Consider the following 19,914-nt stretch of genomic DNA (forward strand, 5'->3'; position numbering starts at 1 on the left):
GATAAGTAGTGAAAAAACTCAAAAACTTACAGCACCTGGTATTCCTAGGCAGTCTCCCATCCAAGTACTAACTAGGCCCAACTCTGCTTAGCTTCTGAGATCAGACGCGGCGTGAACAGGGTGGTATGGCCGTAAGCAAAAGCTGCTGCAAAAAGCCCCTATTTTAAGGTGAGGCACACTAAGTGCCATTATACTAGATAAGTAATGAATGAAATACAAAAAAAAACTTCAAAATGAGCTACATTAAAGATAAGAGCATTAGTTAAGTAGTTAAAAACAGTCAAACTCTGTTTAAAGAACAGCTACTTTAAAGGCAATTGAATTAAATAAGCAGTAAGGGAAAGCAAAGAGCTGGTCAAACTTTGACCACACTATGGGCCAGTGTATTAGATAAGTAGTGAAAAACTCAAAAAACTTACAGCACCTGGTATTCCTAGGCAGTCTCCCATCCAAGTACTAACTAGGCCCAACTCTGCTTAGCTTCTGAGATCAGACGAGATCAGGCGTGAACAGGGTGGTATGGCCGTAAGCTAAAGCTGCTGCAAAAAGCCCTATTTTAAGGTGAGGCACACTAAGTGCCATTATACTAGATAAGTAATGAATGAAATACAAAAAAAAATACTTCAAAATGAGCTACATTAAAGATAAGAGCATTAGTTAAGTAGTTAAAAACAGTCAAACTCTGTTTAAAGAACAGCTACTTTAAAGGCAATTGAATTAAATAAGCAGTAAGGGAAAGCAAAGAGCTGGTCAAACTTTGGCCACACTAAGGGCCAGTGTATTAGATAAGTAGTGAAAAACTCAAAACTTACAGCACCTGGTATTCCTAGGCAGTCTCCCATCCAAGTACTAACTAGGCCCAACTCTGCTTAGCTTCTGAGATCAGACGAGATCAGGCGTGAACAGGGTGGTATGGCCGTAAGCTAAAGCTGCTGCAAAAAGCCCCTATTTTAAGGTGAGGCACACTAAGTGCCATTATACTAGATAAGTAATGAATGAAATACAAAAAAATACTTCAAAATGAGCTACATTAAAGATAAGAGCATTAGTTAAGTAGTTAAAAACAGTCAAACTCTGTTTAAAGAACAGCTACTTTAAAGGCAATTGAATTAAATAAGCAGTAAGGGAAAGCAAAGAGCTGGTCAAACTTTGACCACACTAAGGGCCAGTGTATTAGATAAGTAGTGAAAAACTCAAAACCTACAGCACCTGGTATTCCTAGGCAGTCTCCCATCCAAGTACTAACTAGGCCCAACTCTGCTTAGCTTCTGAGATCAGACGAGATCAGGCGTGAACAGGGTGGTATGGCCGTAAGCTAAAGCTGCTGCAAAAGCCCCCTATTTTAAGGTGAGGCACACTAAGTGCCATTATACTAGATAAGTAATGAATGAAATACAAAAAAAAAAACTTCAAAATGAGCTACATTAAAGATAAGAGCATTAGTTAAGTAGTTAAAAACAGTCAAACTCTGTTTAAAGAACAGCTACTTTAAAGGCAATTGAATTAAATAAGCAGTAAGGGAAAGCAAAGAGCTGGTCAAACTTTGACCACACTATGGGCCAGTGTATTAGATAAGTAGTGAAAAACTCAAAACTTACAGCACCTGGTATTCCTAGGCAGTCTCCCATCCAAGTACTAACTAGGCCCAACTCTGCTTAGCTTCTGAGATCAGACGAGATCAGGCGTGAACAGGGTGGTATGGCCGTAAGCTAAAGCTGCTGCAAAAAGCCCTATTTTAAGGTGAGGCACACTAAGTGCCATTATACTAGATAAGTAATGAATGAAATACAAAAAAAAACTTCAAAATGAGCTACATTAAAGATAAGAGCATTAGTTAAGTAGTTAAAAACAGTCAAACTCTGTTTAAAGAACAGCTACTTTAAAGGCAATTGAATTAAATAAGCAGTAAGGGAAAGCAAAGAGCTGGTCAAACTTTGACCACACTAAGGGCCAGTGTATTAGATAAGTAGTGAAAAACTCAAAAACTTACAGCACCTGGTATTCCTAGGCAGTCTCCCATCCAAGTACTAACTAGGCCCAACTCTGCTTAGCTTCTGAGATCAGACGAGATCAGGCGTGAACAGGGTGGTATGGCCGTAAGCTAAAGCTGCTGCAAAAAAGCCCCTATTTTAAGGTGAGGCACACTAAGTGCCATTATACTAGATAAGTAATGAATGAAATACAAAAAAAAAAAATACTTCAAAATGAGCTACATTAAAGATAAGAGCATTAGTTAAGTAGTTAAAAACAGTCAAACTCTGTTTAAAGAACAGCTACTTTAAAGGCAATTGAATTAAATAAGCAGTAAGGGAAAGCAAAGAGCTGGTCAAACTTTGACCACACTAAGGGCCAGTGTATTAGATAAGTAGTGAAAAACTCAAAAACTTACAGCACCTGGTATTCCTAGGCAGTCTCCCATCCAAGTACTAACTAGGCCCAACTCTGCTTAGCTTCTGAGATCAGATCAGGCGTGAACAGGGTGGTATGGCCGTAAAGCTAAAGCTGCTGCAAAAGCCCCCTATTTTAAGGTGAGGCACACTAAGTGCCATTATACTAGATAAGTAATGAATGAAATACAAAAAAAATACTTCAAAATGAGCTACATTAAAGATAAGAGCATTAGTTAAGTAGTTAAAAACAGTCAAACTCTGTTTAAAGAACAGCTACTTTAAAGGCAATTGAATTAAATAAGCAGTAAGGGAAAGCAAAGAGCTGGTCAAACTTTGACCACACTAAGGGCCAGTGTATTAGATAAGTAGTGAAAAACTCAAAACTTACAGCACCTGGTATTCCTAGGCAGTCTCCCATCCAAGTACTAACTAGGCCCAACTCTGCTTAGCTTCTGAGATCAGACGAGATCAGGCGTGAACAGGGTGGTATGGCCGTAAGCTAAAGCTGCTGCAAAAAGCCCCTATTTTAAGGTGAGGCACACTAAGTGCCATTATACTAGATAAGTAATGAATGAAATACAAAAAAAAAAATACTTCAAAATGAGCTACATTAAAGATAAGAGCATTAGTTAAGTAGTTAAAAACAGTCAAACTCTGTTTAAAGAACAGCTACTTTAAAGGCAATTGAATTAAATAAGCAGTAAGGGAAAGCAAAGAGCTGGTCAAACTTTGACCACACTAAGGGCCAGTGTATTAGATAAGTAGTGAAAAACTCAAAAACTTACAGCACCTGGTATTCCTAGGCAGTCTCCCATCCAAGTACTAACTAGGCCCAACTCTGCTTAGCTTCTGAGATCAGACGAGATCAGGCGTGAACAGGGTGGTATGGCCGTAAGCTAAAGCTGCTGCAAAAGCCCCTATTTTAAGGTGAGGCACACTAAGTGCCATTATACTAGATAAGTAATGAATGAAATACAAAAAAAAAAAAATACTTCAAAATGAGCTACATTAAAGATAAGAGCATTAGTTAAGTAGTTAAAAACAGTCAAACTCTGTTTAAAGAACAGCTACTTTAAAGGCAATTGAATTAAATAAGCAGTAAGGGAAAGCAAAGAGCTGGTCAAACTTTGACCACACTAAGGGCCAGTGTATTAGATAAGTAGTGAAAAACTCAAAACTTACAGCACCTGGTATTCCTAGGCAGTCTCCCATCCAAGTACTAACTAGGCCCAACTCTGCTTAGCTTCTGAGATCAGACGAGATCAGGCGTGAACAGGGTGGTATGGCCGTAAGCAAAAGCTGCTGCAAAAAGCCCCTATTTTAAGGTGAGGCACACTAAGTGCCATTATACTAGATAAGTAATGAATGAAATACAAAAAAAATACTTCAAAATGAGCTACATTAAAGATAAGAGCATTAGTTAAGTAGTTAAAAACAGTCAAACTCTGTTTAAAGAACAGCTACTTTAAAGGCAATTGAATTAAATAAGCAGTAAGGGAAAGCAAAGAGCTGGTCAAACTTTGACCACACTAAGGGCCAGTGTATTAGATAAGTAGTGAAAAACTCAAAAACTACAGCACCTGGTATTCCTAGGCAGTCTCCCATCCAAGTACTAACTAGGCCCAACTCTGCTTAGCTTCTGAGATCAGACGAGATCAGGCGTGAACAGGGTGGTATGGCCGTAAGCTAAAAGCTGCTGCAAAAGCCCCCTATTTTAAGGTGAGGCACACTAAGTGCCATTATACTAGATAAGTAATGAATGAAATACAAAAAAAAAAATACTTCAAAATGAGCTACATTAAAGATAAGAGCATTAGTTAAGTAGTTAAAAACAGTCAAACTCTGTTTAAAGAACAGCTACTTTAAAGGCAATTGAATTAAATAAGCAGTAAGGGAAAGCAAAGAGCTGGTCAAACTTTGACCACACTAAGGGCCAGTGTATTAGATAAGTAGTGAAAAACTCAAAAGCCTACAGCACCTGGTATTCCTAGGCAGTCTCCCATCCAAGTACTAACTAGGCCCAACTCTGCTTAGCTTCTGAGATCAGACGAGATCAGGCGTGAACAGGGTGGTATGGCCGTAAGCAAAAGCTGCTGCAAAAACCCCCTATTTTAAGGTGAGGCACACTAAGTGCCATTATACTAGATAAGTAATGAATGAAATACAAAAAAAAATACTTCAAAATGAGCTACATTAAAGATAAGAGCATTAGTTAAGTAGTTAAAAACAGTCAAACTCTGTTTAAAGAACAGCTACTTTAAAGGCAATTGAATTAAATAAGCAGTAAGGGAAAGCAAAGAGCTGGTCAAACTTTGACCACACTAAGGGCCAGTGTATTAGATAAGTAGTGAAAAAAACTCAAAACTTACAGCACCTGGTATTCCTAGGCAGTCTCCCATCCAAGTACTAACTAGGCCCAACTCTGCTTAGCTTCTGAGATCAGACGAGATCAGGCGTGAACAGGGTGGTATGGCCGTAAGCGCAAAGCTGCTGCAAAAAGCCCCTATTTTAAGGTGAGGCACACTAAGTGCCATTATACTAGATAAGTAATGAATGAAATACAAAAAAATACTTCAAAATGAGCTACATTAAAGATAAGAGCATTAGTTAAGTAGTTAAAAACAGTCAAACTCTGTTTAAAGAACAGCTACTTTAAAGGCAATTGAATTAAATAAGCAGTAAGGGAAAGCAAAGAGCTGGTCAAACTTTGACCACACTATGGGCCAGTGTATTAGATAAGTAGTGAAAAACCTCAAAAACTTACAGCACCTGGTATTCCTAGGCAGTCTCCCATCCAAGTACTAACTAGGCCCAACTCTGCTTAGCTTCTGAGATCAGACGAGATCAGGCGTGAACAGGGTGGTATGGCCGTAAGCTAAAGCTGCTGCAAAAAGCCCCTATTTTAAGGTGAGGCACACTAAGTGCCATTATACTAGATAAGTAATGAATGAAATACAAAAAAAAATACTTCAAAATGAGCTACATTAAAGATAAGAGCATTAGTTAAGTAGTTAAAAACAGTCAAACTCTGTTTAAAGAACAGCTACTTTAAAGGCAATTGAATTAAATAAGCAGTAAGGGAAAGCAAAGAGCTGGTCAAACTTTGGCCACACTAAGGGCCAGTGTATTAGATAAGTAGTGAAAAAAACTCAAAAACTTACAGCACCTGGTATTCCTAGGCAGTCTCCCATCCAAGTACTAACTAGGCCCAACTCTGCTTAGCTTCTGAGATCAGACGAGATCAGGCGTGAACAGGGTGGTATGGCCGTAAGCTAAAGCTGCTGCAAAAGCCCCCTATTTTAAGGTGAGGCACACTAAGTGCCATTATACTAGATAAGTAATGAATGAAATACAAAAAAAAAAATACTTCAAAATGAGCTACATTAAAGATAAGAGCATTAGTTAAGTAGTTAAAAACAGTCAAACTCTGTTTAAAGTACAGCTACTTTAAAGGCAATTGAATTAAATAAGCAGTAAGGGAAAGCAAAGAGCTGGTCAAACTTTGGCCACACTAAGGGCCAGTGTATTAGATAAGTAGTGAAAAACTCAAAAGCTTACAGCACCTGGTATTCCTAGGCAGTCTCCCATCCAAGTACTAACTAGGCCCAACTCTGCTTAGCTTCTGAGATCAGACGATCAGGCGTGAACAGGGTGGTATGGCCGTAAGCTAAAGCTGCTGCAAAAAGCCCCTATTTTAAGGTGAGGCACACTAAGTGCCATTATACTAGATAAGTAATGAATGAAATACAAAAAAATACTTCAAAATGAGCTACATTAAAGATAAGAGCATTAGTTAAGTAGTTAAAAACAGTCAAACTCTGTTTAAAGAACAGCTACTTTAAAGGCAATTGAATTAAATAAGCAGTAAGGGAAAGCAAAGAGCTGGTCAAACTTTGACCACACTATGGGCCAGTGTATTAGATAAGTAGTGAAAAACTCAAAAACTTACAGCACCTGGTATTCCTAGGCAGTCTCCCATCCAAGTACTAACTAGGCCCAACTCTGCTTAGCTTCTGAGATCAGACGAGATCAGGCGTGAACAGGGTGGTATGGCCGTAAGCTAAAGCTGCTGCAAAAAGCCCCTATTTTAAGGTGAGGCACACTAAGTGCCATTATACTAGATAAGTAATGAATGAAATACAAAAAAAAACTTCAAAATGAGCTACATTAAAGATAAGAGCATTAGTTAAGTAGTTAAAAACAGTCAAACTCTGTTTAAAGAACAGCTACTTTAAAGGCAATTGAATTAAATAAGCAGTAAGGGAAAGCAAAGAGCTGGTCAAACTTTGACCACACTAAGGGCCAGTGTATTAGATAAGTAGTGAAAAACTCAAAAACTTACAGCACCTGGTATTCCTAGGCAGTCTCCCATCCAAGTACTAACTAGGCCCAACTCTGCTTAGCTTCTGAGATCAGACGAGATCAGGCGTGAACAGGGTGGTATGGCCGTAAGCTAAAGCTGCTGCAAAAAGCCCCTATTTTAAGGTGAGGCACACTAAGTGCCATTATACTAGATAAGTAATGAATGAAATACAAAAAAAAAAAACTTCAAAATGAGCTACATTAAAGATAAGAGCATTAGTTAAGTAGTTAAAAACAGTCAAACTCTGTTTAAAGAACAGCTACTTTAAAGGCAATTGAATTAAATAAGCAGTAAGGGAAAGCAAAGAGCTGGTCAAACTTTGACCACACTAAGGGCCAGTGTATTAGATAAGTAGTGAAAAACTCAAAAACTTACAGCACCTGGTATTCCTAGGCAGTCTCCCATCCAAGTACTAACTAGGCCCAACTCTGCTTAGCTTCTGAGATCAGACGAGATCAGGCGTGAACAGGGTGGTATGGCCGTAAGCTAAAAGCTGCTGCAAAAGCCCCCTATTTTAAGGTGAGGCACACTAAGTGCCATTATACTAGATAAGTAATGAATGAAATACAAAAAAAAACTTCTTCAAAATGAGCTACATTAAAGATAAGAGCATTAGTTAAGTAGTTAAAAACAGTCAAACTCTGTTTAAAGAACAGCTACTTTAAAGGCAATTGAATTAAATAAGCAGTAAGGGAAAGCAAAGAGCTGGTCAAACTTTGACCACACTAAGGGCCAGTGTATTAGATAAGTAGTGAAAAACTCAAAAACTTACAGCACCTGGTATTCCTAGGCAGTCTCCCATCCAAGTACTAACTAGGCCCAACTCTGCTTAGCTTCTGAGATCAGACGAGATCAGGCGTGAACAGGGTGGTATGGCCGTAAGCTAAAGCTGCTGCAAAAAGCCCCTATATTTAAGGTGAGGCACACTAAGTGCCATTATACTAGATAAGTAATGAATGAAATACAAAAAAAAAAAAATACTTCAAAATGAGCTACATTAAAGATAAGAGCATTAGTTAAGTAGTTAAAAACAGTCAAACTCTGTTTAAAGTACAGCTACTTTAAAGGCAATTGAATTAAATAAGCAGTAAGGGAAAGCAAAGAGCTGGTCAAACTTTGGCCACACTAAGGGCCAGTGTATTAGATAAGTAGTGAAAAACTCAAAAATTTACAGCACCTGGTATTCCTAGGCAGTCTCCCATCCAAGTACTAACCAGGCCCAACTCTGCTTAGCTTCTGAGATCAGACGAGATCAGGCGTGAACAGGGTGGTATGGCCGTAAGCGAAAGCTGCTGCAAAAAGCCCCCTATTTTAAGGTGAGGCACACTAAGTGCCATTATACTAGATAAGTAATGAATGAAATACAAAAAAAAAAATACTTCAAAATGAGCTACATTAAAGATAAGAGCATTAGTTAAGTAGTTAAAAACAGTCAAACTCTGTTTAAAGAACAGCTACTTTAAAGGCAATTGAATTAAATAAGCAGTAAGGGAAAGCAAAGAGCTGGTCAAACTTTGGCCACACTAAGGGCCAGTGTATTAGATAAGTAGTGAAAAACTCAAAAACTTACAGCACCTGGTATTCCTAGGCAGTCTCCCATCCAAGTACTAACTAGGCCCAACTCTGCTTAGCTTCTGAGATCAGACGAGATCAGGCGTGAACAGGGTGGTATGGCCGTAAGCTAAAGCTGCTGCAAAAAGCCCCTATTTTAAGGTGAGGCACACTAAGTGCCATTATACTAGATAAGTAATGAATGAAATAAATAAAAAAAAAAATACTTCAAAATGAGCTACATTAAAGATAAGAGCATTAGTTAAGTAGTTAAAAACAGTCAAACTCTGTTTAAAGTACAGCTACTTTAAAGGCAATTGAATTAAATAAGCAGTAAGGGAAAGCAAAGAGCTGGTCAAACTTTGGCCACACTAAGGGCCAGTGTATTAGATAAGTAGTGAAAAACTCAAAAATTTACAGCACCTGGTATTCCTAGGCAGTCTCCCATCCAAGTACTAACCAGGCCCAACTCTGCTTAGCTTCTGAGATCAGACGAGATCAGGCGTGAACAGGGTGGTATGGCCGTAAGCTAAAGCTGCTGCAAAAAGCCCCTATTTTAAGGTGAGGCACACTAAGTGCATTATACTAGATAAGTAATGAATGAAATACAAAAAAAAAAAAATACTTCAAAATGAGCTACATTAAAGATAAGAGCATTAGTTAAGTAGTTAAAAACAGTCAAACTCTGTTTAAAGAACAGCTACTTTAAAGGCAATTTGAATTAAATAAGCAGTAAGGGAAAGCAAAGAGCTGGTCAAACTTTGACCACACTAAGGGCCAGTGTATTAGATAAGTAGTGAAAAACTCAAAAACTTACAGCACCTGGTATTCCTAGGCAGTCTCCCATCCAAGTACTAACTAGGCCCAACTCTGCTTAGCTTCTGAGATCAGACGAGATCAGGCGTGAACAGGGTGGTATGGCCGTAAGCTTAAAGCTGCTGCAAAAAGCCCCCTATTTTAAGGTGAGGCACACTAAGTGCCATTATACTAGATAAGTAATGAATGAAATACAAAAAAAAAAAAACTTCAAAATGAGCTACATTAAAGATAAGAGCATTAGTTAAGTAGTTAAAAACAGTCAAACTCTGTTTAAAGAACAGCTACTTTAAAGGCAATTGAATTAAATAAGCAGTAAGGGAAAGCAAAGAGCTGGTCAAACTTTGGCCACACTAAGGGCCAGTGTATTAGATAAGTAGTGAAAAACTCAAAAATTTACAGCACCTGGTATTCCTAGGCAGTCTCCCATCCAAGTACTAACTAGGCCCAACTCTGCTTAGCTTCTGAGATCAGACGAGATCAGGCGTGAACAGGGTGGTATGGCCGTAAGCTAAAGCTGCTGCAAAAAGCCCCTATTTTAAGGTGAGGCACACTAAGTGCCATTATACTAGATAAGTAATGAATGAAATACAAAAAAAAAAACTTCAAAATGAGCTACATTAAAGATAAGAGCATTAGTTAAGTAGTTAAAAACAGTCAAACTCTGTTTAAAGAACAGCTACTTTAAAGGCAATTGAATTAAATAAGCAGTAAGGGAAAGCAAAGAGCTGGTCAAACTTTGGCCACACTAAGGGCCAGTGTATTAGATAAGTAGTGAAAAACTCAAAAATTTACAGCACCTGGTATTCCTAGGCAGTCTCCCATCCAAGTACTAACCAGGCCCAACTCTGCTTAGCTTCTGAGATCAGACGAGATCAGGCGTGAACAGGGTGGTATGGCCGTAAGCTAAAGCTGCTGCAAAAAGCCCCTATTTTAAGGTGAGGCACACTAAGTGCCATTATACTAGATAAGTAATGAATGAAATACAAAAAAAAAAAAAACTTCAAAATGAGCTACATTAAAGATAAGAGCATTAGTTAAGTAGTTAAAAACAGTCAAACTCTGTTTAAAGAACAGCTACTTTAAAGGCAATTGAATTAAATAAGCAGTAAGGGAAAGCAAAGAGCTGGTCAAACTTTGACCACACTAAGGGCCAGTGTATTAGATAAGTAGTGAAAAACCTCAAAAACTTACAGCACCTGGTATTCCTAGGCAGTCTCCCATCCAAGTACTAACTAGGCCCAACTCTGCTTAGCTTCTGAGATCAGACGAGATCAGGCGTGAACAGGGTGGTATGGCCGTAAGCGAAAGCTGCTGCAAAAAGCCCCCTATTTTAAGGTGAGGCACACTAAGTGCCATTATACTAGATAAGTAATGAATGAAATACAAAAAAATAAAAATACTTCAAAATGAGCTACATTAAAGATAAGAGCATTAGTTAAGTAGTTAAAAACAGTCAAACTCTGTTTAAAGAACAGCTACTTTAAAGGCAATTGAATTAAATAAGCAGTAAGGGAAAGCAAAGAGCTGGTCAAACTTTGACCACACTAAGGGCCAGTGTATTAGATAAGTAGTGAAAAAACTCAAAAATTTACAGCACCTGGTATTCCTAGGCAGTCTCCCATCCAAGTACTAACCAGGCCCAACTCTGCTTAGCTTCTGAGATCAGACGAGATCAGGCGTGAACAGGGTGGTATGGCCGTAAGCTAAAGCTGCTGCAAAAGCCCCCTATTTTAAGGTGAGGCACACTAAGTGCCATTATACTAGATAAGTAATGAATGAAATACAAAAAAAAAAACTTCAAAATGAGCTACATTAAAGATAAGAGCATTAGTTAAGTAGTTAAAAACAGTCAAACTCTGTTTAAAGAACAGCTACTTTAAAGGCAATTGAATTAAATAAGCAGTAAGGGAAAGCAAAAGAGCTGGTCAAACTTTGACCACACTATGGGCCAGTGTATTAGATAAGTAGTGAAAAACTCAAAAATTTACAGCACCTGGTATTCCTAGGCAGTCTCCCATCCAAGTACTAACTAGGCCCAACTCTGCTTAGCTTCTGAGATCAGACGAGATCAGGCGTGAACAGGGTGGTATGGCCGTAAGCTAAAAGCTGCTGCTGCAAAAAGCCCCTATTTTAAGGTGAGGCACACTAAGTGCCATTATACTAGATAAGTAATGAATGAAATACAAAAAAAAATACTTCAAAATGAGCTACATTAAAGATAAGAGCATTAGTTAAGTAGTTAAAAACAGTCAAACTCTGTTTAAAGTACAGCTACTTTAAAGGCAATTGAATTAAATAAGCAGTAAGGGAAAGCAAAGAGCTGGTCAAACTTTGGCCACACTAAGGGCCAGTGTATTAGATAAGTAGTGAAAAACTCAAAAATTTACAGCACCTGGTATTCCTAGGCAGTCTCCCATCCAAGTACTAACTAGGCCCAACTCTGCTTAGCTTCTGAGATCAGACGAGATCAGGCGTGAACAGGGTGGTATGGCCGTAAGTAAAAGCTGCTGCAAAAAGCCCCCTATTTTAAGGTGAGGCACACTAAGTGCCATTATACTAGATAAGTAATGAATGAAATACAAAAAAAAACTTCAAAATGAGCTACATTAAAGATAAGAGCATTAGTTAAGTAGTTAAAAACAGTCAAACTCTGTTTAAAGAACAGCTACTTTAAAGGCAATTGAATTAAATAAGCAGTAAGGGAAAGCAAAGAGCTGGTCAAACTTTGACCACACTAAGGGCCAGTGTATTAGATAAGTAGTGAAAAACTCAAAAACTTACAGCACCTGGTATTCCTAGGCAGTCTCCCATCCAAGTACTAACTAGGCCCAACTCTGCTTAGCTTCTGAGATCAGACGAGATCAGGCGTGAACAGGGTGGTATGGCCGTAAGCTAAAGCTGCTGCAAAAGCCCCCTATTTTAAGGTGAGGCACACTAAGTGCCATTATACTAGATAAGTAATGAATGAAATACAAAAAAAAAAAAATACTTCAAAATGAGCTACATTAAAGATAAGAGCATTAGTTAAGTAGTTAAAAACAGTCAAACTCTGTTTAAAGAACAGCTACTTTAAAGGCAATTGAATTAAATAAGCAGTAAGGGAAAGCAAAGAGCTGGTCAAACTTTGGCCACACTAAGGGCCAGTGTATTAGATAAGTAGTGAAAAACTCAAAAATTTACAGCACCTGGTATTCCTAGGCAGTCTCCCATCCAAGTACTAACTAGGCCCAACTCTGCTTAGCTTCTGAGATCAGACGAGATCAGGCGTGAACAGGGTGGTATGGCCGTAAGCTAAAGCTGCTGCAAAAAGCCCCTATTTTAAGGTGAGGCACACTAAGTGCCATTATACTAGATAAGTAATGAATGAAATACAAAAAAAAAAAAATACTTCAAAATGAGCTACATTAAAGATAAGAGCATTAGTTAAGTAGTTAAAAACAGTCAAACTCTGTTTAAAGAACAGCTACTTTAAAGGCAATTGAATTAAATAAGCAGTAAGGGAAAGCAAAGAGCTGGTCAAACTTTGACCACACTAAGGGCCAGTGTATTAGATAAGTAGTGAAAAACTCAAAAACTACAGCACCTGGTATTCCTAGGCAGTCTCCCATCCAAGTACTAACTAGGCCCAACTCTGCTTAGCTTCTGAGATCAGACGAGATCAGGCGTGAACAGGGTGGTATGGCCGTAAGCTAAAGCTGCTGCAAAAAGCCCCCTATTTTAAGGTGAGGCACACTAAGTGCCATTATACTAGATAAGTAATGAATGAAATACAAAAAAAAAAAAACTTCAAAATGAGCTACATTAAAGATAAGAGCATTAGTTAAGTAGTTAAAAACAGTCAAACTCTGTTTAAAGAACAGCTACTTTAAAGGCAATTGAATTAAATAAGCAGTAAGGGAAAGCAAAGAGCTGGTCAAACTTTGACCACACTAAGGGCCAGTGTATTAGATAAGTAGTGAAAAAACTCAAAAACTTACAGCACCTGGTATTCCTAGGCAGTCTCCCATCCAAGTACTAACTAGGCCCAACTCTGCTTAGCTTCTGAGATCAGACGAGATCAGGCGTGAACAGGGTGGTATGGCCGTAAGCTAAAGCTGCTGCAAAAAGCCCCCTATTTTAAGGTGAGGCACACTAAGTGCCATTATACTAGATAAGTAATGAATGAAATACAAAAAAAAAAAAAAAAACTTCAAAATGAGCTACATTAAAGATAAGAGCATTAGTTAAGTAGTTAAAAACAGTCAAACTCTGTTTAAAGAACAGCTACTTTAAAGGCAATTGAATTAAATAAGCAGTAAGGGAAAGCAAAGAGCTGGTCAAACTTTGGCCACACTAAGGGCCAGTGTATTAGATAAGTAGTGAAAAACTCAAAAATTTACAGCACCTGGTATTCCTAGGCAGTCTCCCATCCAAGTACTAACCAGGCCCAACTCTGCTTAGCTTCTGAGATCAGACGACATCAGGCGTGAACAGGGTGGTATGGCCGTAAGCTAAAAGCTGCTGCAAAAAGCCCCTATTTTAAGGTGAGGCACACTAAGTGCCATTATACTAGATAAGTAATGAATGAAATACAAAAAAAAAAAAACTTCAAAATGAGCTACATTAAAGATAAGAGCATTAGTTAAGTAGTTAAAAACAGTCAAACTCTGTTTAAAGAACAGCTACTTTAAAGGCAATTGAATTAAATAAGCAGTAAGGGAAAGCAAAGAGCTGGTCAAACTTTGACCACACTATGGGCCAGTGTATTAGATAAGTAGTGAAAAACCTCAAAAACTTACAGCACCTGGTATTCCTAGGCAGTCTCCCATCCAAGTACTAACTAGGCCCAACTCTGCTTAGCTTCTGAGATCAGACGAGATCAGGCGTGAACAGGGTGGTATGGCCGTAAGCAAAAGCTGCTGCAAAAAGCTCCCTATTTTAAGGTGAGGCACACTAAGTGCCATTATACTAGATAAGTAATGAATGAAATAAAAAAAAAAAATACTTCAAAATGAGCTACATTAAAGATAAGAGCATTAGTTAAGTAGTTAAAAACAGTCAAACTCTGTTTAAAGAACAGCTACTTTAAAGGCAATTGAATTAAATAAGCAGTAAGGGAAAGCAAAGAGCTGGTCAAACTTTGACCACACTAAGGGCCAGTGTATTAGATAAGTAGTGAAAAACTCAAAAACTTACAGCACCTGGTATTCCTAGGCAGTCTCCCATCCAAGTACTAACTAGGCCCAACTCTGCTTAGCTTCTGAGATCAGACGAGATCAGGCGTGAACAGGGTGGTATGGCCGTAAGCTAAAGCTGCTGCAAAAAGCCCCTATTTTAAGGTGAGGCACACTAAGTGCCATTATACTAGATAAGTAATGAATGAAATACAAAAAAAAAAACTACTTCAAAATGAGCTACATTAAAGATAAGAGCATTAGTTAAGTAGTTAAAAACAGTCAAACTCTGTTTAAAGAACAGCTACTTTAAAGGCAATTGAATTAAATAAGCAGTAAGGGAAAGCAAAGAGCTGGTCAAACTTTGGCCACACTAAGGGCCAGTGTATTAGATAAGTAGTGAAAAACTCAAAAACTTACAGCACCTGGTATTCCTAGGCAGTCTCCCATCCAAGTACTAACTAGGCCCAACTCTGCTTAGCTTCTGAGATCAGACGAGATCAGGCGTGAACAGGGTGGTATGGCCGTAAGCTAAAGCTGCTGCAAAAAGCCCCTATTTTAAGGTGAGGCACACTAAGTGCCATTATACTAGATAAGTAATGAATGAAATACAAAAAAAAAAATACTTCAAAATGAGCTACATTAAAGATAAGAGCATTAGTTAAGTAGTTAAAAACAGTCAAACTCTGTTTAAAGAACAGCTACTTTAAAGGCAATTGAATTAAATAAGCAGTAAGGGAAAGCAAAGAGCTGGTCAAACTTTGGCCACACTAAGGGCCAGTGTATTAGATAAGTAGTGAAAAACTCAAAAACTTACAGCACCTGGTATTCCTAGGCAGTCTCCCATCCAAGTACTAACTAGGCCCAACTCTGCTTAGCTTCTGAGATCAGACGAGATCAGGCGTGAACAGGGTGGTATGGCCGTAAGCTAAAGCTGCTGCAAAAAGCCCCTATTTTAAGATGAGGCACACTAAGTGCCATTATACTAGATAAGTAATGAATGAAATACAAAAAAAAAAAAAAATACTTCAAAATGAGCTACATTAAAGATAAGAGCATTAGTTAAGTAGTTAAAAACAGTCAAACTCTGTTTAAAGAACAGCTACTTTAAAGGCAATTGAATTAAATAAGCAGTAAGGGAAAGCAAAGAGCTGGTCAAACTTTGACCACACTAAGGGCCAGTGTATTAGATAAGTAGTGAAAAACTCAAAAACTTACAGCACCTGGTATTCCTAGGCAGTCTCCCATCCAAGTACTAACTAGGCCCAACTCTGCTTAGCTTCTGAGATCAGACGAGATCAGGCGTGAACAGGGTGGTATGGCCGTAAGCTAAAGCTGCTGCAAAAGCCCCTATTTTAAGGTGAGGCACACTAAGTGCCATTATACTAGATAAGTAATGAATGAAATACAAAAAAAAAAAAATACTTCAAAATGAGCTACATTAAAGATAAGAGCATTAGTTAAGTAGTTAAAAACAGTCAAACTCTGTTTAAAGAACAGCTACTTTAAAGGCAATTGAATTAAATAAGCAGTAAGGGAAAGCAAAGAGCTGGTCAAACTTTGGCCACACTAAGGGCCAGTGTATTAGATAAGTAGTGAAAAACTCAAAAACTTACAGCACCTGGTATTCCTAGGCAGTCTCCCATCCAAGTACTAACTAGGCCCAACTCTGCTTAGCTTCTGAGATCAGACGAGATCAGGCGTGAACAGGGTGGTATGGCCGTAAGCTAAAGCTGCTGCAAAAAGCCCCCTATTTTAAGGTGAGGCACACTATGCCATTATACTAGATAAGTAATGAATGAAATACAAAAAAAAAAAAATACTTCAAAATGAGCTACATTAAAGATAAGAGCATTAGTTAAGTAGTTAAAAACAGTCAAACTCTGTTTAAAGAACAGCTACTTTAAAGGCAATTGAATTAAATAAGCAGTAAGGGAAAGCAAAGAGCTGGTCAAACTTTGACCACACTAAGGGCCAGTGTATTAGATAAGTAGTGAAAAACTCAAAAAACTTACAGCACCTGGTATTCCTAGGCAGTCTCCCATCCAAGTACTAACTAGGCCCAACTCTGCTTAGCTTCTGAGATCAGACGAGATCAGGCGTGAACAGGGTGGTATGGCCGTAAGCTAAAGCTGCTGCAAAAGCCCCCTATTTTAAGGTGAGGCACACTAAGTGCCATTATACTAGATAAGTAATGAATGAAATACAAAAAAAAAAATACTTCAAAATGAGCTACATTAAAGATAAGAGCATTAGTTAAGTAGTTAAAAACAGTCAAACTCTGTTTAAAGAACAGCTACTTTAAAGGCAATTGAATTAAATAAGCAGTAAGGGAAAGCAAAGAGCTGGTCAAACTTTGACCACACTAAGGGCCAGTGTATTAGATAAGTAGTGAAAAACTCAAAAACTTACAGCACCTGGTATTCCTAGGCAGTCTCCCATCCAAGTACTAACTAGGCCCAACTCTGCTTAGCTTCTGAGATCAGACGAGATCAGGCGTGAACAGGGTGGTATGGCCGTAAGCTAAAGCTGCTGCAAAAGCCCCCTATTTTAAGGTGAGGCACACTAAGTGCCATTATACTAGATAAGTAATGAATGAAATACAAAAAAATACTTCAAAATGAGCTACATTAAAGATAAGAGCATTAGTTAAGTAGTTAAAAACAGTCAAACTCTGTTTAAAGAACAGCTACTTTAAAGGCAATTGAATTAAATAAGCAGTAAGGGAAAGCAAAGAGCTGGTCAAACTTTGACCACACTAAGGGCCAGTGTATTAGATAAGTAGTGAAAAACTCAAAAACTTACAGCACCTGGTATTCCTAGGCAGTCTCCCATCCAAGTACTAACTAGGCCCAACTCTGCTTAGCTTCTGAGATCAGACGAGATCAGGCGTGAACAGGGTGGTATGGCCGTAAGCTAAAGCTGCTGCAAAAAGCCCCTATTTTAAGGTGAGGCACACTAAGTGCCATTATACTAGATAAGTAATGAATGAAATACAAAAAAAAAAACTTCAAAATGAGCTACATTAAAGATAAGAGCATTAGTTAAGTAGTTAAAAACAGTCAAACTCTGTTTAAAGAACAGCTACTTTAAAGGCAATTGAATTAAATAAGCAGTAAGGGAAAGCAAAGAGCTGGTCAAACTTTGGCCACACTAAGGGCCAGTGTATTAGATAAGTAGTGAAAAACTCAAAAAACTTTACAGCACCTGGTATTCCTAGGCAGTCTCCCATCCAAGTACTAACTAGGCCCAACTCTGCTTAGCTTCTGAGATCAGACGAGATCAGGCGTGAACAGGGTGGTATGGCCGTAAGCTAAAGCTGCTGCAAAAGCCCCTATTTTAAGGTGAGGCACACTAAGTGCCATTATACTAGATAAGTAATGAATGAAATACAAAAAAAAAAACTTCAAAATGAGCTACATTAAAGATAAGAGCATTAGTTAAGTAGTTAAAAACAGTCAAACTCTGTTTAAAGAACAGCTACTTTAAAGGCAATTGAATTAAATAAGCAGTAAGGGAAAGCAAAGAGCTGGTCAAACTTTGACCACACTAAGGGCCAGTGTATTAGATAAGTAGTGAAAAACTCAAAACTTACAGCACCTGGTATTCCTAGGCAGTCTCCCATCCAAGTACTAACTAGGCCCAACTCTGCTTAGCTTCTGAGATCAGACGAGATCAGGCGTGAACAGGGTGGTATGGCCGTAAGCGAAAGCTGCTGCAAAAGCCCCCTATTTTAAGGTGAGGCACACTAAGTGCCATTATACTAGATAAGTAATGAATGAAATACAAAAAAAAAAAAAAATACTTCAAAATGAGCTACATTAAAGATAAGAGCATTAGTTAAGTAGTTAAAAACAGTCAAACTCTGTTTAAAGTACAGCTACTTTAAAGGCAATTGAATTAAATAAGCAGTAAGGGAAAGCAAAGAGCTGGTCAAACTTTGGCCACTAAGGGCCAGTGTATTAGATAAGTAGTGAAAAAACTCAAAAATTTACAGCACCTGGTATTCCTAGGCAGTCTCCCATCCAAGTACTAACCAGGCCCAACTCTGCTTAGCTTCTGAGATCAGACGAGATCAGGCGTGAACAGGGTGGTATGGCCGTAAGCTAAAAGCTGCTGCAAAAAGCCCCCTATTTTAAGGTGAGGCACACTAAGTGCCATTATACTAGATAAGTAATGAATGAAATACAAAAAAAAAAAAAAACTTCAAAATGAGCTACATTAAAGATAAGAGCATTAGTTAAGTAGTTAAAAACAGTCAAACTCTGTTTAAAGAACAGCTACTTTAAAGGCAATTGAATTAAATAAGCAGTAAGGGAAAGCAAAGAGCTGGTCAAACTTTGACCACACTAAGGGCCAGTGTATTAGATAAGTAGTGAAAAAACTCAAAAACTTACAGCACCTGGTATTCCTAGGCAGTCTCCCATCCAAGTACTAACTAGGCCCAACTCTGCTTAGCTTCTGAGATCAGACGAGATCAGGCGTGAACAGGGTGGTATGGCCGTAAGCTAAAGCTGCTGCAAAAAGCCCCTATTTTAAGGTGAGGCACACTAAGTGCCATTATACTAGATAAGTAATGAATGAAATACAAAAAAAAAAACTTCAAAATGAGCTACATTAAAGATAAGAGCATTAGTTAAGTAGTTAAAAACAGTCAAACTCTGTTTAAAGAACAGCTACTTTAAAGGCAATTGAATTAAATAAGCAGTAAGGGAAAGCAAAGAGCTGGTCAAACTTTGACCACACTAAGGGCCAGTGTATTAGATAAGTAGTGAAAAACTCAAAAATTTACAGCACCTGGTATTCCTAGGCAGTCTCCCATCCAAGTACTAACTAGGCCCAACTCTGCTTAGCTTCTGAGATCAGACGAGATCAGGCGTGAACAGGGTGGTATGGCCGTAAGCTAAAGCTGCTGCAAAAGCCCCCTATTTTAAGGTGAGGCACACTAAGTGCCATTATACTAGATAAGTAATGAATGAAATACAAAAAAAAAAATACTTCAAAATGAGCTACATTAAAGATAAGAGCATTAGTTAAGTAGTTAAAAACAGTCAAACTCTGTTTAAAGAACAGCTACTTTAAAGGCAATTGAATTAAATAAGCAGTAAGGGAAAGCAAAGAGCTGGTCAAACTTTGACCACACTAAGGGCCAGTGTATTAGATAAGTAGTGAAAAACTCAAAAACTTACAGCACCTGGTATTCCTAGGCAGTCTCCCATCCAAGTACTAACTAGGCCCAACTCTGCTTAGCTTCTGAGATCAGACGAGATCAGGCGTGAACAGGGTGGTATGGCCGTAAGCTAAAGCTGCTGCAAAAAGCCCCCTATTTTAAGGTGAGGCACACTAAGTGCCATTATACTAGATAAGTAATGAATGAAATACAAAAAAATACTTCAAAATGAGCTACATTAAAGATAAGAGCATTAGTTAAGTAGTTAAAAACAGTCAAACTCTGTTTAAAGTAACAGCTACTTTAAAGGCAATTGAATTAAATAAGCAGTAAGGGAAAGCAAAGAGCTGGTCAAACTTTGGCCACACTAAGGGCCAGTGTATTAGATAAGTAGTGAAAAACTCAAAAATTTACAGCACCTGGTATTCCTAGGCAGTCTCCCATCCAAGTACTAACCAGGCCCAACTC

The 19,914-nt window shown here is 38.3% G+C and overlaps 39 non-coding genes and 11 pseudogenes across 39 annotated transcripts; all 50 read right to left on the reverse strand.

Moving 5' to 3' along the window:
• Nucleotides 1–23: 23 nt before the first annotated feature.
• Nucleotides 24–137, reverse strand: LOC122337202 (annotated as a pseudogene).
• A 275-nt stretch (nt 138–412) lies between these two features.
• LOC122337218 lies at nt 413–531 on the reverse strand. The gene has a single exon (XR_006249462.1). It is a non-coding gene; the product is annotated as a 5S ribosomal RNA (ribosomal RNA).
• A 274-nt stretch (nt 532–805) lies between these two features.
• On the reverse strand, nt 806–924 carry LOC122337220. Its single transcript, XR_006249464.1, has one exon. It is a non-coding gene; the product is annotated as a 5S ribosomal RNA (ribosomal RNA).
• A 273-nt stretch (nt 925–1,197) lies between these two features.
• LOC122337065 lies at nt 1,198–1,316 on the reverse strand. Its single transcript, XR_006249440.1, has one exon. It is a non-coding gene; the product is annotated as a 5S ribosomal RNA (ribosomal RNA).
• Nucleotides 1,317–1,591: 275 nt separating this feature from the next.
• LOC122337221 lies at nt 1,592–1,710 on the reverse strand. The gene has a single exon (XR_006249465.1). It is a non-coding gene; the product is annotated as a 5S ribosomal RNA (ribosomal RNA).
• Nucleotides 1,711–1,983: 273 nt separating this feature from the next.
• LOC122337222 lies at nt 1,984–2,102 on the reverse strand. Its single transcript, XR_006249466.1, has one exon. It is a non-coding gene; the product is annotated as a 5S ribosomal RNA (ribosomal RNA).
• Nucleotides 2,103–2,382: 280 nt separating this feature from the next.
• Nucleotides 2,383–2,496, reverse strand: LOC122337155 (annotated as a pseudogene).
• Nucleotides 2,497–2,771: 275 nt separating this feature from the next.
• LOC122337223 lies at nt 2,772–2,890 on the reverse strand. Its single transcript, XR_006249467.1, has one exon. It is a non-coding gene; the product is annotated as a 5S ribosomal RNA (ribosomal RNA).
• A 278-nt stretch (nt 2,891–3,168) lies between these two features.
• On the reverse strand, nt 3,169–3,287 carry LOC122337224. Its single transcript, XR_006249468.1, has one exon. It is a non-coding gene; the product is annotated as a 5S ribosomal RNA (ribosomal RNA).
• A 278-nt stretch (nt 3,288–3,565) lies between these two features.
• On the reverse strand, nt 3,566–3,684 carry LOC122337225. Its single transcript, XR_006249469.1, has one exon. It is a non-coding gene; the product is annotated as a 5S ribosomal RNA (ribosomal RNA).
• A 274-nt stretch (nt 3,685–3,958) lies between these two features.
• LOC122337088 lies at nt 3,959–4,077 on the reverse strand (annotated as a pseudogene).
• A 279-nt stretch (nt 4,078–4,356) lies between these two features.
• LOC122337163 lies at nt 4,357–4,475 on the reverse strand. Its single transcript, XR_006249451.1, has one exon. It is a non-coding gene; the product is annotated as a 5S ribosomal RNA (ribosomal RNA).
• A 277-nt stretch (nt 4,476–4,752) lies between these two features.
• LOC122337226 lies at nt 4,753–4,871 on the reverse strand. The gene has a single exon (XR_006249470.1). It is a non-coding gene; the product is annotated as a 5S ribosomal RNA (ribosomal RNA).
• Nucleotides 4,872–5,147: 276 nt separating this feature from the next.
• LOC122337227 lies at nt 5,148–5,266 on the reverse strand. Its single transcript, XR_006249471.1, has one exon. It is a non-coding gene; the product is annotated as a 5S ribosomal RNA (ribosomal RNA).
• A 278-nt stretch (nt 5,267–5,544) lies between these two features.
• LOC122337228 lies at nt 5,545–5,663 on the reverse strand. The gene has a single exon (XR_006249472.1). It is a non-coding gene; the product is annotated as a 5S ribosomal RNA (ribosomal RNA).
• A 278-nt stretch (nt 5,664–5,941) lies between these two features.
• Nucleotides 5,942–6,058, reverse strand: LOC122337106 (annotated as a pseudogene).
• Nucleotides 6,059–6,332: 274 nt separating this feature from the next.
• On the reverse strand, nt 6,333–6,451 carry LOC122337229. The gene has a single exon (XR_006249473.1). It is a non-coding gene; the product is annotated as a 5S ribosomal RNA (ribosomal RNA).
• Nucleotides 6,452–6,725: 274 nt separating this feature from the next.
• On the reverse strand, nt 6,726–6,844 carry LOC122337231. Its single transcript, XR_006249475.1, has one exon. It is a non-coding gene; the product is annotated as a 5S ribosomal RNA (ribosomal RNA).
• A 277-nt stretch (nt 6,845–7,121) lies between these two features.
• Nucleotides 7,122–7,240, reverse strand: LOC122337232. The gene has a single exon (XR_006249476.1). It is a non-coding gene; the product is annotated as a 5S ribosomal RNA (ribosomal RNA).
• Nucleotides 7,241–7,518: 278 nt separating this feature from the next.
• On the reverse strand, nt 7,519–7,637 carry LOC122337233. The gene has a single exon (XR_006249477.1). It is a non-coding gene; the product is annotated as a 5S ribosomal RNA (ribosomal RNA).
• Nucleotides 7,638–7,918: 281 nt separating this feature from the next.
• LOC122337082 lies at nt 7,919–8,037 on the reverse strand. Its single transcript, XR_006249444.1, has one exon. It is a non-coding gene; the product is annotated as a 5S ribosomal RNA (ribosomal RNA).
• Nucleotides 8,038–8,316: 279 nt separating this feature from the next.
• On the reverse strand, nt 8,317–8,435 carry LOC122337234. The gene has a single exon (XR_006249478.1). It is a non-coding gene; the product is annotated as a 5S ribosomal RNA (ribosomal RNA).
• Nucleotides 8,436–8,715: 280 nt separating this feature from the next.
• LOC122337093 lies at nt 8,716–8,834 on the reverse strand. Its single transcript, XR_006249445.1, has one exon. It is a non-coding gene; the product is annotated as a 5S ribosomal RNA (ribosomal RNA).
• Nucleotides 8,835–9,114: 280 nt separating this feature from the next.
• On the reverse strand, nt 9,115–9,233 carry LOC122337235. The gene has a single exon (XR_006249479.1). It is a non-coding gene; the product is annotated as a 5S ribosomal RNA (ribosomal RNA).
• Nucleotides 9,234–9,513: 280 nt separating this feature from the next.
• Nucleotides 9,514–9,632, reverse strand: LOC122337075 (annotated as a pseudogene).
• A 276-nt stretch (nt 9,633–9,908) lies between these two features.
• LOC122337105 lies at nt 9,909–10,027 on the reverse strand. Its single transcript, XR_006249446.1, has one exon. It is a non-coding gene; the product is annotated as a 5S ribosomal RNA (ribosomal RNA).
• Nucleotides 10,028–10,307: 280 nt separating this feature from the next.
• On the reverse strand, nt 10,308–10,426 carry LOC122337236. The gene has a single exon (XR_006249480.1). It is a non-coding gene; the product is annotated as a 5S ribosomal RNA (ribosomal RNA).
• A 282-nt stretch (nt 10,427–10,708) lies between these two features.
• Nucleotides 10,709–10,827, reverse strand: LOC122337117. The gene has a single exon (XR_006249447.1). It is a non-coding gene; the product is annotated as a 5S ribosomal RNA (ribosomal RNA).
• A 277-nt stretch (nt 10,828–11,104) lies between these two features.
• Nucleotides 11,105–11,223, reverse strand: LOC122337076 (annotated as a pseudogene).
• A 280-nt stretch (nt 11,224–11,503) lies between these two features.
• Nucleotides 11,504–11,622, reverse strand: LOC122337064. The gene has a single exon (XR_006249439.1). It is a non-coding gene; the product is annotated as a 5S ribosomal RNA (ribosomal RNA).
• Nucleotides 11,623–11,897: 275 nt separating this feature from the next.
• Nucleotides 11,898–12,016, reverse strand: LOC122337237. The gene has a single exon (XR_006249481.1). It is a non-coding gene; the product is annotated as a 5S ribosomal RNA (ribosomal RNA).
• Nucleotides 12,017–12,296: 280 nt separating this feature from the next.
• LOC122337077 lies at nt 12,297–12,415 on the reverse strand (annotated as a pseudogene).
• A 279-nt stretch (nt 12,416–12,694) lies between these two features.
• LOC122337089 lies at nt 12,695–12,813 on the reverse strand (annotated as a pseudogene).
• Nucleotides 12,814–13,093: 280 nt separating this feature from the next.
• Nucleotides 13,094–13,212, reverse strand: LOC122337239. Its single transcript, XR_006249482.1, has one exon. It is a non-coding gene; the product is annotated as a 5S ribosomal RNA (ribosomal RNA).
• A 283-nt stretch (nt 13,213–13,495) lies between these two features.
• LOC122337103 lies at nt 13,496–13,614 on the reverse strand (annotated as a pseudogene).
• A 280-nt stretch (nt 13,615–13,894) lies between these two features.
• Nucleotides 13,895–14,013, reverse strand: LOC122337240. Its single transcript, XR_006249483.1, has one exon. It is a non-coding gene; the product is annotated as a 5S ribosomal RNA (ribosomal RNA).
• A 278-nt stretch (nt 14,014–14,291) lies between these two features.
• Nucleotides 14,292–14,410, reverse strand: LOC122337241. The gene has a single exon (XR_006249484.1). It is a non-coding gene; the product is annotated as a 5S ribosomal RNA (ribosomal RNA).
• Nucleotides 14,411–14,689: 279 nt separating this feature from the next.
• LOC122337243 lies at nt 14,690–14,808 on the reverse strand. The gene has a single exon (XR_006249486.1). It is a non-coding gene; the product is annotated as a 5S ribosomal RNA (ribosomal RNA).
• A 278-nt stretch (nt 14,809–15,086) lies between these two features.
• LOC122337244 lies at nt 15,087–15,205 on the reverse strand. Its single transcript, XR_006249487.1, has one exon. It is a non-coding gene; the product is annotated as a 5S ribosomal RNA (ribosomal RNA).
• A 282-nt stretch (nt 15,206–15,487) lies between these two features.
• LOC122337245 lies at nt 15,488–15,606 on the reverse strand. Its single transcript, XR_006249488.1, has one exon. It is a non-coding gene; the product is annotated as a 5S ribosomal RNA (ribosomal RNA).
• Nucleotides 15,607–15,885: 279 nt separating this feature from the next.
• LOC122337246 lies at nt 15,886–16,004 on the reverse strand. The gene has a single exon (XR_006249489.1). It is a non-coding gene; the product is annotated as a 5S ribosomal RNA (ribosomal RNA).
• A 280-nt stretch (nt 16,005–16,284) lies between these two features.
• On the reverse strand, nt 16,285–16,403 carry LOC122337247. Its single transcript, XR_006249490.1, has one exon. It is a non-coding gene; the product is annotated as a 5S ribosomal RNA (ribosomal RNA).
• Nucleotides 16,404–16,681: 278 nt separating this feature from the next.
• LOC122337054 lies at nt 16,682–16,800 on the reverse strand. The gene has a single exon (XR_006249429.1). It is a non-coding gene; the product is annotated as a 5S ribosomal RNA (ribosomal RNA).
• Nucleotides 16,801–17,074: 274 nt separating this feature from the next.
• LOC122337055 lies at nt 17,075–17,193 on the reverse strand. The gene has a single exon (XR_006249430.1). It is a non-coding gene; the product is annotated as a 5S ribosomal RNA (ribosomal RNA).
• A 278-nt stretch (nt 17,194–17,471) lies between these two features.
• On the reverse strand, nt 17,472–17,590 carry LOC122337096 (annotated as a pseudogene).
• A 274-nt stretch (nt 17,591–17,864) lies between these two features.
• On the reverse strand, nt 17,865–17,983 carry LOC122337056. Its single transcript, XR_006249431.1, has one exon. It is a non-coding gene; the product is annotated as a 5S ribosomal RNA (ribosomal RNA).
• A 281-nt stretch (nt 17,984–18,264) lies between these two features.
• Nucleotides 18,265–18,383, reverse strand: LOC122337128. Its single transcript, XR_006249448.1, has one exon. It is a non-coding gene; the product is annotated as a 5S ribosomal RNA (ribosomal RNA).
• Nucleotides 18,384–18,666: 283 nt separating this feature from the next.
• On the reverse strand, nt 18,667–18,785 carry LOC122337057. The gene has a single exon (XR_006249432.1). It is a non-coding gene; the product is annotated as a 5S ribosomal RNA (ribosomal RNA).
• A 276-nt stretch (nt 18,786–19,061) lies between these two features.
• LOC122337078 lies at nt 19,062–19,180 on the reverse strand (annotated as a pseudogene).
• Nucleotides 19,181–19,458: 278 nt separating this feature from the next.
• Nucleotides 19,459–19,577, reverse strand: LOC122337058. The gene has a single exon (XR_006249433.1). It is a non-coding gene; the product is annotated as a 5S ribosomal RNA (ribosomal RNA).
• Nucleotides 19,578–19,914: the final 337 nt, after the last annotated feature.

Source organism: Puntigrus tetrazona, unplaced genomic scaffold (assembly GCF_018831695.1).
Source record: "Puntigrus tetrazona isolate hp1 unplaced genomic scaffold, ASM1883169v1 S000000970, whole genome shotgun sequence".
In the NCBI taxonomy this organism is placed as follows: domain Eukaryota; kingdom Metazoa; phylum Chordata; class Actinopteri; order Cypriniformes; family Cyprinidae; genus Puntigrus; species Puntigrus tetrazona.